The sequence below is a fragment of the Gopherus flavomarginatus genome, chromosome 21, assembly GCF_025201925.1.
Source record: "Gopherus flavomarginatus isolate rGopFla2 chromosome 21, rGopFla2.mat.asm, whole genome shotgun sequence".
NCBI classification, from domain to species: Eukaryota; Metazoa; Chordata; order Testudines; family Testudinidae; genus Gopherus; species Gopherus flavomarginatus.
In genome coordinates, this window is record NC_066637.1 from 16772979 (window position 1) to 16785297 (window position 12319).

General features: G+C 47.8%; 1 protein-coding gene across 4 annotated transcripts in view; it reads right to left on the reverse strand.

Moving 5' to 3' along the window:
• The window catches only part of ARHGEF10L (Rho guanine nucleotide exchange factor 10 like), a 162728-nt gene that overhangs the window by 134386 nt on the left and 16023 nt on the right, over positions 1 to 12319 (reverse strand). Inside the window, exon 1 of one of the 4 annotated variants that reach the window (XM_050931310.1) lies at positions 151 to 169. The exons of the other annotated variants lie outside the window; for them this stretch is intronic. The gene's annotated coding sequence lies outside the window, so the exon portion shown is untranslated. Of the gene's footprint in view, positions 1 to 150; positions 170 to 12319 lie in introns of those variants that run through there. 4 annotated transcript variants of the gene reach the window in all.

The following is a 12319-nucleotide window of genomic DNA, read 5'->3' on the forward strand; positions in this document are numbered from 1 at the left end:
CATCAGGAAGGTATATGCTACTGGCCATTACACGCATTTAAAGGGCTGCCTAGAGGAATGAGCACAGAGTGGGTGAAGTCTTAAGCTAGTCACTCCACCTCTCTGCCTGGCTTTCCCTATTAGCCATTGGGGATAATAATATTTCCCTACCTTAGAGCAGGGCGGTGAGGCGAAATATGGTCACTGATTTCGGATGCCTCATCTTTTGGCTGCTGAGTTTGAAACACCTTGAGCCAGATGCACCCGCTGAGCATCTGCAGCTCCCACGGGCTTCAGCTGGGTGGTGGAAGTTTAAGCACCTTTGAGAACAGGACTGCACAGAAGTCAATTTCACCCAGAGTGGAAAGAAAGAAGTTTTCAGACTCTGAAGGAGCAAGGAGTGGCTGGAGGCGGATGCAGGGCTCACCAGTGAGTCAGCGAGAGCGGTTCGATTGCAAAAGGAATTGTCACTGCAGAAAGCTGAAGTTGTCGGGTTTGCCAGGAGGAGGGCGGGAAGCTGATGCCAGTGAGAAAGAAAAACGTTTTCCAAGGGGAGGAAAGGCGAAACCTGGACGGAATTCCTAGGGTTGCACCAGACAACAGCTGGTGAAGAAATTAACGTTACCAAACAACGGGCAAAGCACCAAGAGCAGCCTGGCTCCTTCATCGCATCTGGAGGAGGCAGCAAGAGACTGGGAAAAGTACAGCAGCTCTCAGACAGCAGGCGAAAGGTGGCGGAGATGCAGAGATGGGGTATTCAGATGATTAAGAATAAAGAAAGATTTATAACAGTAGCACATAAAGACCTTAATCAAGATCAGGGCCCCACTGTGCGCAAGGTGCTGTACAAAACACAATGACAGACGGGTTACAGTCAAAACAGACAAAAACTTGGAGGGGAAAAGAGAGGCCCAAACTTGCCCATCGTCACACAGCAGGTGTGATTTAGGATTAGAATCCAGGTCTGTGGATTCTCCAGTTCAAACCACTAGACCCACAACTTCCCTACGGAACCCAAGGGCTTGATTCTCCCCTTCTTGGGATCTTGTGTCATCATCCTACATACAGGGGTATGTGGAAAGTAGACACAAATATTGCTCCCAGATCAGGACTCTCCACTCACCACCAGCATCAGGAGCACTCCACACCTGTGGTGCCCAGGTTTAGGGCCAGCATTTCGATCACAGGGTTCAAGACCATGCAGAGTTGCATTGGTGCAACCTAGGGTATGATTTGAAACCAGTTTAGTGAAACCAGCACACAAGGCTGTGTGGACACTCTTATTTCAGTGTGACTCAAGTTTACTTCAGATTAGTTCAGGTCAATCAGAAACTGACTTGAGCAAAACCAAAATAAACAATTCTTAGGGCGTATCTACATATAGAGGTGCTCCTGACTAATCGTTCCAGATTAGCCCAGTGAGTTGACACTTACTTCACAACAACAGTTCCCCTGAGCCGGTTCAGTTTCACTTTAACTTCAGAATGGGTTAAACTGGCAGGAACAACGCTCTTGTTAGTGGACTACAAGTGCCCACACATTGGGTCTGGCTACACTTGCAGCTGTACAGCGCTGGGAGTTAAACCTGTCTTCGTACAGCTGAGTAGGGAAAGCGCTGCAGTCTGGCCACACTGACAGCTACCAGCGCACTGTCGTGGCCACATTCGCAGCATCTGCAGCGGCACTGGGAGTGGTGCATTATGGGCAGCTATCCCAGCATTCAAGTGGCTGCAACGTGCTTTTCAAAAGGGGTGAGGTGGGGTGGGGTGTGATAGGGTGCGTGGGGGAGAGAGAGTGTGGATTTTTGGAGCCGACACCATGTCAGCTCCCTGCCTTGCAAGTTCCGACCCTCTCCCCCAGCCCCTCTCACTCACTGAAAGCAAACAGCAGCTGTTTTTTTTTCCCTCACAGAGCAGATAAGCAGCCTCCCCGAAAGGGACCCGCCGCACTGCTTCTCTCCTCAAGCCCCCTCCCTCCCCCTCGCTTCAAGCAAACACTAGCTGTGGGCGTTCCAAAGGGAGCAAAAGTAGCTGTGTTTGGTTTTTTGACAAGCAGCTCCCGGAGCCCAGAGTTCACAACAAAACAACGAGAGGAACCTTCACTTAAAAGGATTATGGGACGCTTCCGGAGGTCAGTCACAGCGTAGTAAGGTTATTCCCTGTTTACACTGGCACCCCAGAGCTATCTTTATTCCTCTCGGGGAGGTGGAGTACAAGCAGCGCTGTAGCCACAGAGATACAGCGCTGTATGTGCCTTGCCAGTGTGGACTGGGAGTGAGTTACAGCTCTATAAAGCCATCAACAGCGCTGTAACTCTCACGTGTAGCCAAGGCCAATGGAGTTCATCAGGAACAGCTATTGTGCTTTAAATTCACACCCTACCTTAATCCACATTAATTTTCAAGTGTAGACAAGCCCTGAAGCTGAAATAAGAGCATCCACACAGCTTTGTGCACCAGTTTAAGGCCATGTCTACACTACCGCGGTAAATCAACCTATGCTACGCAATTCTAGCTACATGAATAACGTAGCTGGGAGTCAACGTATCCTTAGGTTGAGTTATCAAGGGGGCCAAACCGCAGGGGATCAATGGGAGATTTTCTCCCATCGACTTATCTTACTCTTCTGGTCAGGGGTAGAGTTCAGGGGTCAACTGGAGAGTGATCTACAGTCAATGTGGCAGGTCTTTACCTCAGAGCGTGGATCCCTGCCGTAGTGTAGACCTGCCCTAACTGAATTGTTTTTTAAAATGGTTGACGTTAAACTGGTGCAAGTTGCTCCTGGAGATGCTCAAAATAAGCCACTCTTAAACCAAAGTAAGTGCATCAACAAAGGACTTTGCACCAACTTAACGGTACCAGTTTAGGTTTTGTCTACATTACAGAACCTACGTTGGTAAAACTACCTGGCTCAGGGGTGTGAAAAATCCACCCCTGTGAGCAACATAGTTATACTGACCTAACACCCCAGTGTAGCAGCTATGTTGGCAGGAGAGCTTCTCCCGCTGATCTAGCTACCGTCTCTTGGGAGGTCTCCCGTCAGCTTGGAGTGCCTTCATTAAAGCGCTCCAGTGATGCGCCAGTACAGCTGCACCAATGCAGTTTTTTAAGTGTAGACTTGCCCTTAATTAATGCAGCATAAATAAAGCGGTGCAAACCTTGGGCAGACAGGGCTGGGTTCCAATGCTGCTGGGCTTGTCCAGATGAAGGGTCAGCATGCAGCAAGCTGGGGTGTTAATCAAAGCAGGCAGATCACAGCACTCCAGGGAACCTTCAGTACGGGGCAGCAGAGCACACGCAGGCAGTTAGCACACGGCATGTCACTGCAGGGTAGGCTGACGCACCGGCATGCCGCGCATTGACAGATCAGCTAGACCAGTGTTTCTCAATGACCGGTCTGTGGACCGGCGCCGACCCCGGAGATCTCCCTCACACAGTTTAGGAAGGCAGCAAGCTGGTCCCTGGTATCAAAAAGGTTGAGAAACACTGGCCTGGGCGAGCCCAGTCAGCAACGCAGCGGTCGCTAGTTGGGTTAGTTTGCTCGTTCCCAGACCAAACTTGCATTTTCTGTGGCGTGAGGTGGGCGTCACATGAGCTGCCAGAACTAAACAATCAGCTCAGCTTAGACAGGGCCCGATCCAAAGGCCTTTGATGGCAATGGGAAGACTCTGACTGACTTCAACAGGCTTTGGAGAAGGTCCAGACTCTTCCACTGTTTAAACCAACCAGGGAAAACTCAGGGGAGCCCCACGCCTGCCTGTCCGACTGTGTCACTGGCCAGGGGAGGAGAGCGGGAATGCCGACCAGAAACAGAGCCAGACACACACCGGCCAGTGAAAAGACGGACTGTGGAAGATCATGTCTAGCAAACCCAGTGGAACGTCTGGAGACAAATAACACAAAGAGCGAACCCAGGGGTGCAGAGGAGCTGACAGCTGTACATTCAGTCCCCTCAACCTTCAAGAAAGGGACCTTTCAATGCACCAATCAATCACAAGGCCACTGCAGGAAGTGTGGTCCAGAGGTTAGCTATCTGAGCCGATGAAAAACTGGCTTTGATGTCCAAGACAGAGGGTTGCTTGTGTGTGGAAGTAACTCATGACAGAAGAGGGGGGATTGCTGAAGTGTCTCAAACCACTTGGAATAAAAGAATGGCTGCCTCAGATTTCCGTGCAAGATTTCTTGGGGTCTAAATAGCTGGCTTCACTTTTTCTTGTCATTCTCAGCAACTTTTGCCACCCCTCTGCACGTCTGATGCAGGCAACAGGGAGTTGGTAACAGGACCCCATGCTGGATATTTTTTTATTGCGCCAGTCTGTAAAGTACCCTGGGGCTATATAAATAAACGCATATTTCATTATTACTGTAAATAACCAAAAGGCACGAAAATAAACATATCTGACCTATCCTAGATTAAAAATAAGACAGGATTCTCCGTTACCTGGGCAAAAAAATCCATTTGTTTCTTTCCTGCAAGACTGAAACTCAGTAACTTCAACCCAGTTTGGGACGCTCTCGAAAACTAATCCTGCAAACAGATGCTTTCTCAGTAGCGCTTTTGCAAAGAGCCTATTTTCTGCACAAACACATTAACAGTGATTTATTAGGAAGGAGAATCCAGGGATATTTTCTCTCTCTAAACTCTGCTCCCTAGCCCTAGAGTTGGGAGTAACTTCCCAGCCAAGGAGTGTGTATTCACTCCTCTTCTGGATACTTGTATCTGCTTTACATTATCATTTGCTGTCTGTGTTATAAACACACCATTTCCCTGCACGATTTTCGCAGAGGTTCACCCCTTTAAATGAATCAATGAAGAGGGTTCTCGCTTCCAACGGATGACTGAATTTTATGCTTGTCAATGCAGGCTCACTGGACTATGGTAAATCCATGAATGTGCAGACCTTCCTGGAATAAACTGCTCCAAAAATCTAGGCTCCTCCCATCTGAGCTAAAGGAGAATCTTCGCTAGCAGCAGTATAGAGGCTATGACACTCAGTTGAGCAGGTCTGATTCGAACCAGTAGGGGGCAAAGATACCCCAGTAAGTCCATTGCTATATACTGTGTGCAATGCTCTATCCTCCCAGATTCAGGTACCTGATTCCCTACATTCAATGGGCAAGTCTTTCCAAATGAGACTGAAGAAGATCTCCTAACATGACATGGAAAGACGCAAGCACCAGGAGGCCTCCACTTGTTCCAATGCCAACTACAGCAACGAACCACCAAAATGCACGTCAAGCCCACCAAGATCATCTTGCCCCCGAATAATGACAGAGCAACATGTCCACATTCCCAGGGGGAAACCCATCACTGTGCCCAGCTCCGAGCTCTAAGGAGGGCTTGAGTAGGACTTAGTACAATGATCCCTCTGCTGGCGGATCACAACCTAAATGCTCTGCGTGGCTGGCAGCAAGAGAGGGGCGAAAGGGTCCCAGAAAAGGCCATAGGAAGATACATTTGGGAGACTTAAAGTTTATCTCAGCAAACAAATTTCTTCGCTGGTTTTCTAATTCCCTGCATTTTGACTTTTCCCCCTTCCAACGAAAACAAACAGCCCTGTTCATTGGACAGCAAAGTAACTGGAGCAACAAATACACAAATAAATACATTCTCAAGGCTTAGAATAAAAGACAGGATCAGCCAGACGGATTTCAGCAGGCTATCGGAGATGGGGAAGGCAGCTACTGCTTTGACGGCCAACATATGCTCCATCAGAGGCTGATTTCTCCTACAGCCAGTTCTTTTACCACCTGGTTCGTGCAAGCGAGCGCATTACAGAGGGGAATTAGTGAGCTCGTTCTCTCTCTCTGAAATGACGGGTGGAGATCCCTAATTACTACAGGGGGAGATATCTGGTTGCTATACAGCGAGTGCATTAATGCAGACTCGAAACAGCAAGAACAGTAGCAGCTGTGCAGAGTTGTACTGCACTTATGCCTCTGCAAACCATGCCTTATGCCAAATGGTTTTCCTGCAGGACGTGGGGAAGGGATCTGTCCCCTCGTCTTTGTATAACGGGGTGCACAAGGTGGCAAATAACAGTTTCGTGAAAATGTCGCAACGTATAAGGGAGAATAGATGCAGAGAAACAGGATAGTGAGATGAAAAACAGGCCTGATTCCTCATTAATTGGCTTGCCCAGGCTCCCATCGCGCCAGGCGCTGTACAAATACAGAACTAAAAGTCCCTGCCTCAAAGAGCTTTCAATCTAAGTTGGGGCAGTCACTTATACTAGTGAAAAGGGGCTGTAAAATGCTACCCTTGTGATTTTGTCTCATTGTCCCTTGTAGTTCCTTGTCTGTCTGTATAGATCTGTTTTCTCTCGTCTCTTACTTAGACTGCAAGCTCTCTGAGGCAGGGACTGTCTTTTTGTTCTGTTTGTACAGCACCTAGCGCCACAGGGGCCCGGTCCATGACTACGGTGCTACAGCAGGACAAATAAATAATAATAGTTTTACACCCAGCGGGCTCTGGTTGCACGTCATTTGGGAAAAACAACGAGGAGTCCTTGTGGCACCTTAGAGACTAACACATTTATTTAGGCATAACCTTTCGTGGGCTAGAACCCATTTCATCAGATGCATGGAGTGGAAAATACAGTAGGGAGGTGTAAATACACAGCACACAAAAAGATGGGAGTTGCCTTACCAAGTGAGGGGGTTAGTGCTAACGAGCCAATTCAATTAAGGTGGAAGTGGGCTGTTCTCAACAGTTGGCAAGAAGGGGTGGAAATCACTTTTGTAGTGCTAATGAGGCCAATGTAATCAAGGTGGCCCATTTCAAACAGTTGACCAGAAGGAGTGAGTATTAGCAGAGGGAATTAGTTTCTGTAGTGACCCATTCACTCCCAGACTTTATTCAGGCCTAATTTGATGGTGTCCAGTTTGCAAATTAATTCCAGTTCTGCAGTTTCTCACTGGAGTCTGTTTTTGAAATTTTTTTGTTGAAGAATTGCCACTTTTCAGTCTGCTATTGAGTGTCCAGGGAGATTGAAGTGCTCTCCGACTGGTTTTTGAATGTTATAATTCTTGATGTCAGATTTGTGTCTTTTTATTTATTTATTTATTGCATAGAGACTGTCCGGTTTGGCCAATGTACCCGGCAGAGGGGCATTGCTGGCACATGATGGCATAGATCACGTTGGTAGATGTGCAGGTGAACGAGCCCGATGGCGTGGCTGATGTGGTTAGCTCCTATGATGATGCTCCTTGAATAGATATGCGGACAGAGTTGGCACTGGGGTTTACCCTGATTACACTGGCCTCATTAGCACTACAAAAGTGATTTCCACCCCTTCTTGCCAACTGTTGAGAATAGCCCACTTCCACCTTAACTGAATTGGCTCGTTAGCACTGACCCTCCGCTTGGTAAGGCAACTCCCATCTTTTCATGTGCTGTGTATTTATACCTCTCTACTGTATTTTCCACTCCATGCATCTGATGAAGTGGGTTTTAGCCCACGAAAGGTTATGCCCAAATAAATGTGTTAGTCTCTAAGGTGCCACAAGGACTCCTCGTTGTTTTTGCTCATACAGACTAACACGGCTACCACTCTGAAACCTGATACCATTTGGGGTCTTTCTCTTAAAGTCCCAGCCCCTGGAGGCATGTGATCAAGTGAGCAGCTCAACTTTCCTTTTAAAAAAGTTTCCAGCCCTCACAGTGGCAGGAAAAGGTTACAAATGGGACCTGAGTCAAAGGGGAAAGACGCCCTGTTGGAAAGCTCACCTAACCAGAGAGAGCGTCTCAAATAAGCTTACAACCAGGCTACTCCCCAGGTCTGCCAATAGCCTTGGGTTTGTGAGGCATCTGACAATGCAGGGCGATTATCCCAGACTGAAGAGGCTACAGCAGGGGTCTCAAAGTCCCGGTGGGCCATCTGCAGCCCGAGAACCTCCCCACTGCAGCCCACGGAGGAGAGACGCAGGCAGACACGCTGCCGGCAATCTCAACTACAGACGCCACTCCCCATAGCTCCCATTGGCTGGGGGAGCGGGACAGAGATACTATCACTAGTTGCTGGGCAGAGTCAGCCATAGCGGCAGCATCACTTTTTTTCACAATGAAAACAAGTCAAAAATACCGAACACAACTCTCTCTGATGCACACCTTGCTGCAATCCTGAAGGTTTCAACTGCTCGGCCACTGAAGCCAAACATCACCAAACTGACAGAACTGAAGCATTGCCAGGTGGCTGGCCAACTAAAAACTCTCTGGCAGGCCAAGAACTGTGTAAAGTTGTATGACAGTTTTATTATTTCTAAGAAATTTGAAAAAAAAATACAATATAAACGTTTTCTCTTCTGAACACCGTCTTCAGTGACATTATTGGCCCACTGGAAGGATTTGAGGACTGGCACTGGCCCTAAGGTAAACTAAGTTTGGGACCCCTGGGCTACAGTGTTAGAAATGGTGAGGTAGGATGGGTTTGTAGCTAAGGCACCAAACAGTCTCTTCCACACAGATTGCTTGAGCGACCAAGCCCTGTCCAGAAAGTGGGCACAATAATCCTTGTCTTCCTTGACTATTCAGACTGTGCCGGGCAGGGTTTCTCTCTCACCACACAATGGGGCCCCCACCCTGGCTGGGGCCACCACGTAGTAACACAGTACAGCTGAGCGTAATCAATCCAGAGCTGTGATATGGAGGACTTTTTAGTGCAGCCCAGCGAATGCCCTTTTAAAAAGACATTTTCTCCCTAGCAAGTAAAGGGCGAAAAATTAAAAACGAGGAAAGTTGGAGCATCTGCTGCACCTTGCCAGCCCCGGTGACTTAATACTCATCCAGGAGCAGCTGGTAAATCTTCTTTATTTGTTTATTTTTAGCCCGATGCTCGATTGACAGCTTCCAGGTGTTAGAACTGCAGCCAGTGTGCTCTGTTGCCATCCTCTGTTACTTTTCTTGCTCGCTGATAATCATGCAGCCCAATTTCATCTGCCTGGGTCTCTCTAGCAAGGCTCTGATGTTAACTCTACTTGCTCCAGGGCCTTGGTCCCCTCCACTTCCCATGAAGGCTGGGCCTTCCCAAGCAACGGATTCCACACCAGGCATTCAGCCTGCAGGGTACCAGGGGATGACTCTTTGCAGCGTGACATAGCATGAGTCGAACTACAAACGGATTCCTTGCACCACAAGCAGATAGAAGATCAGACGTTTCAGCCCGAGCTGCCCTTAAAGATGAAGATGAAATAAAGAAAACTAGACTATTTCAGTGACTGTGTTATGTCACAATACGGTAAGTCGCTAGCAGCCGTGTATATTGTGCACGGCTGCGGTCCTGAGAGAACGTCGAAATAATAAAAATACAAAAATGGAAACTTCAATGAAATTTCAAATTTTCCACACATTTTCCAAAACCCAAATTTTTCAGAATTTCTATTTCGTGGGAAATGTCCCAATGTTGAAATTTCCCACGAAACAGAAATTCTGAGTTTCCGTCAGCTCTACTAGAGACCATCCTTGCACAGAACCCCACTGTTCATCACAGCCTCCTCTCCAGGGCTCTGCCCAGTCCAAGGTTCAGTTCCTGGAGCAATTGGGTTTCCATCACTGCCCTTGGGACACTGCTGTGCAGCACAGGGCGCCGTCACAATCTGAAAGTATTTTGGAACCAACCTCAAAGTCTACATCTCAGTTTCATTCTCGTGTCCCAGTTGCAGCATTTAAAGCCCCCTAAAATGGCCCTTTCCATCATGGGAGCTTACAAAGGACTGCGGAAACTTCATATGGGAAATGACTATGTAGAGAGGAGTATGGCAGAAAGGAATCTGGGGGTCATAGTAGATCACAAGCTAAATATGAATCAACAGTGAAACACTGTTGCAAAAAAAGCGAACATCATTCTGGGATGTATTAACAGGAGTGTTGTAAGCAAGGCACGAGACGTAATTCTTCCGCTCTACTCTGCGCTGATTAGGCCTCAACTGGAGTCTTGTGTTCGGTTCTGGGCGCCACATTTCAGGGAAGATGGGGACAAATTGGAGAAAGTCCAGAGAAGAGCAACAAAAACAATTAAAGGTCTAGAAAACATGACCTAGGAGGGAAGACTGAAAAAATTGGGTTTGTTTAGTCTGGAAAAGAGAAGACTGAGAGGGGACTTGAGAGCAGTTTCAAGTACATAAAAGGTCATTACAAGGAGGAGAGAGAAAAATTGTTCTTGTTAACCTCTGAGGATAGGACAAGAAGCAATGGGCTTAAATTGTAGCAAGGGCAGTTTAGGTTGGACATTAGGAAAAACTTCTTGTCAGAGTGGTTGAGCACTGGAATAAATTGCCTAGAGAGGTTGTGGAATTTCCATCATTGGAGATTTTTAAGAGCAGGTCAGACAAACACCTGTCAGGGATGGTCTAGATAATACTTAGTCCTGCCTTGAGTGCAGGGGACTGGACTAGATGACCTCTCGAGGTCCCTTCCAGTCCTACCATTCTATGATATCACCCAACCTCTCCCAGACAGCACTGCTGATCTCCAAAGGCAACACTGTTCAATATTTCTCCTGGGGAACTCAGTGGCCAGGAAGCAAGATCTGCTGGGAGAGGAGGTGGAAAATGGATGGGATTCCATTATCATCTGATGAGGAAGAAGAGGCATAAGGATGAGGTGTATTGGGATCCTTGGGCCATTTTAATCAAGTTACAGCGCCCTGCTGCACGATAAGACAACCCAGCCAGCAGGGCAGTCATGATTTTACTGCCACGCTTATCCTCATGGTGTCTAGTTGCCCATCCTGAGCTGCATTTTTATGAATACGGAGCACCTGCTACGCCTGCTGAAGCCCAGGGGATTTGCAGCTGCTCAGCACCTCTGAAACCCAACCCAACGGCACCTTCCGTCGAGCACCCAAGAATTGAGATGCTCAAAATGGAGTCATCGACTTTAAACCCAGGAGGGACCATGAGATTCTCTATCTAGTCAGAGCTCCTGCACCTCAGAGGCCACCAACACCACCTGGCCACCTCCCATCAAGCCTCACAATCAGAATTAGACCCACGTATTTCAGCCCTTCAGAAACTAAAGGGTTGTGTGCCACAGACAGAGAACACCAGTGTCTGAAGCCCCCGCAGTGGCAGGGAACAGAGTAGGTGAGATATACCCAGATAACTCTGGCAAGCAACCTATGCCTCACACCGCAGAAGAAGGCAAGAAAACTCCCAGGTCCTGCCTGACCCCACATATGGTAATCAATTAGACCCTGAGCATGTGAGCCACAACCAGCAAGCCAAGCATCCAAGGGAGAATTCTCCATGCCACTTCAGAGCACCAGCCCACCCCATCCACTCTTATCTCCAGCCGTGACCATCTCTGATACCTCAGAGGAAGGAGACAACAGCAACAACGAAAATCGAATACAGTGGTGGGGAGAGGGGATTGCCTTCCTGACCCCTGCAGGTGAAGTCCTAGAGCATGAGATTGGAAATTTTAGAACGTTTTGACATCCCCTTCAACTAGGGTGACCAGATGTCCCGTTTTTAAAAGGGACGGGGTGGGGGGTAATAGGTGCCTGTTAGCACCTATTACCCCCCAGGTCAGCATTAGGACTGCGATTAGAACTCTTAAGTTTCCCGCCTCTGGAGGCCATGCTCCGGTGACTGGACAACACCGCATCCCACACTGTCTCCAAAGTTATGCAATATTAATCAAGAACGCTGTTTTAAAAAGGCAGGGCTCCAGGTTCCCACGGTCTGACTGTTTATTTTAAATCTTATTTATTACCACAAAACCCCCATTAAAATCTGCCCTTAGGCTGGCTTTCCTGTTGGCGCTTGCTGTTTAATCCCTCCAAATTACAACCAGCGCCACTTGCGTCTTACAAAGCACCTTCGCATGCACTTGAATGGTCTTTAAAGAGAGACACCCTAGAGTATTTAAAGGAGACTTTCAAGAAGGAAAAAACAATAAAATGGGTTTGTGCACTTTTCTGTTTCTGTTGTGAATACATCTGGAAAAAACTTTATTTTATTTGATTGTGTTAAGGTTTTTTTCTTTCTTCTCATTGTTTTACAAGAGAAATTCATGTATTACCTGCCCGGGAAAAGTCTATGATTAGCAGGACCAGTCCTGGGTGTTTTGTCACGCAGGGCAGAAAACAGTCCCGATACCCCCTAAAAGGCCAAGCAAAAAACCAAACCAAAACAAAGCCAATGTAGCGCCCCCCGATGTTGATCTGATGCTCCCGGAAGTCACTGCCCAGGGAAACTACCCTCATTGCTCACCCCTAAGGCTGACCTGGATGTTTCGTGAAGACCTTAAGTTGGGCTATGCTGGGTTCTGGGGCAGCACGTGTGCGTACGTGCGAGGAGGCTGCATTTGAGCAGCTCTGTTAGCACAAGTCCCCAGTGTAA